Source organism: Bison bison, unplaced genomic scaffold (assembly GCF_000754665.1).
Source record: "Bison bison bison isolate TAMUID 2011002044 unplaced genomic scaffold, Bison_UMD1.0 scf7180017864444, whole genome shotgun sequence".
NCBI classification, from domain to species: Eukaryota; Metazoa; Chordata; class Mammalia; order Artiodactyla; family Bovidae; genus Bison; species Bison bison.
Window position 1 is genome coordinate 115,084 of NW_011495006.1, and position 1,691 is coordinate 116,774.

At 65.1% G+C, this 1,691-nt stretch overlaps 1 protein-coding gene across 1 annotated transcript in view; it reads right to left on the bottom strand.

Moving 5' to 3' along the window:
- Positions 1–1,691, bottom strand: part of LOC105002285 (brain-specific angiogenesis inhibitor 1-like) — a 7,893-nt gene that overhangs the window by 5,033 nt on the left and 1,169 nt on the right. The gene's annotated exons all lie outside the window — the stretch shown is intronic.

Consider the following 1,691-nt stretch of genomic DNA (forward strand, 5'->3'; position numbering starts at 1 on the left):
GGCGGGGGTGGGTGGGGGGCGCTCACAGGGGCACCTGCTCGTCTGTGGGCCAGAGCATGGCACGGCACGCGGGGCAGCTTCAATAGCAGCTGCCCAGGGCCCGGCCTCTGCTCTGACCTCTGAGATCTCCTCTATGCCCGTCTTGGGGTGAAAACTCAAAAACCACGGAGCTCTGGGCCCCTGAGAAAACGCTGCAAGGCTCCTGTTAGGAATCTGTGGGTAAGAGCCCACACCGCCAGCCTGAGTCGGCTGGTGTCCAGATGTGTCCTGAGTCACTGTGGCCAGCACATCCCTGAATGTCTGGGGCCAGCTGGGGTCAGGCCCTTGCTCCCTTATCACCAAGAACAGAGCGCTCCGTGAAAGGGGTGAGCCATCACGGCCTTGGGCTCTTCAGAGGGGAGAGAGAGGGCGGCTGCGAGTGAGGGGCCGGGAGCAGGAAGCAGCAGCAGAGGAGGAGGAGGAGGAGGAGACTGAGTTAGCCATGGATGCTGCTGGTCTGTGTGAGTGGGAGCCACGGCCGCCACCTCCGCCTGCTGCAGACAGCACCAGGCGCGGGGACAGCAGTGAGCACAGCACCTGTCCTCAGGGTGCTGACACTTCAGAGGCCACAAGGCGGGGCTCAGGGAATAAAGGAAGGTGCAGGAAGCTAAAGCACGGAGAGTGGGCTGGGCTATGTACGGAAGGCTGCCTGGAGGCGGTGTCCTGAGTTACGGTGGGGAGAGCTGGGAGGAGGGCTTCCAGACACTGACCCAGCACACACCCAAGAATATGTGCCCAGTGACCCCGGCCACTGAGCCTGTGCTACTGTGAGGACTGGGAGAACCCAATGCACACGGCCACCCGGCCGGTCAGGTCTTGCTGGCCCCAGGGCTGTAGACACGTGGAGCACACTCCCAATCTCATGCTCACCGACCGGCCAACAAACGTCTGCTCGGCCCTGCAGCATGCCCAGCAGGGCAGGCCTGGCCCAGGAGACGGTGGACTCGAGGGTACGGAGGACACGCTGTCCCCTGGCACGGACGGCCGCGGGCTCCCCATGTCTCATTTCCTCGTGCTGCGACCGACTCCGTGGGTGCCGGCGGAGACCCTGCTTGTGCCCCTGTTGGGATGTCCTGTGCCCATGGGGCCGGCGTCTGAGTGCCCCTCCTGGCCCACCCTCTCCAGCATAGCTGAGCGGGCGCAGGGGGCCAGGCCCCTCCCACGGGACCCTGGAGCTCACCGAGGGCAGGGGAGGCCGGTCCATGGGTCCTCCGGCCCAGCCCTGCAGGCGCACATGGGGGCTTCCGAGCCCATCGTCTAGTGTCCCAAGGGGCGGCCTGGAGCTCCCGACAGCCCGGAGCTTGTGCCAGCCCATGCAAGCCCACCCTCGGCGTGGCCTGCCCTCCACGGGACGTCCGTCACCTGAATCCACCTCTGACTTCTGCCCTCACCCCTCGGGACACAGCCTCTGCTCCTCCATCTTCCCAGTGCTTCTGTCTCTACTCAACATCTTTGCTGCCCACAGGCTCTCTTCCTGACCCAGGATGCCACTCTGTCGTTGCTGCCCATCTTGTTTCACAGATGGCGAGGCGGCTGAGGGCCAGAAACCCGGGCCACCGCAGCCTCAGTCCGTCCAAGGTGAGTGGGCACGAGCTACTCTGGGGGCTGTCCCGAGGCTCCTTAATGCACGTGTGCAGGGGAACAGGCCCAAG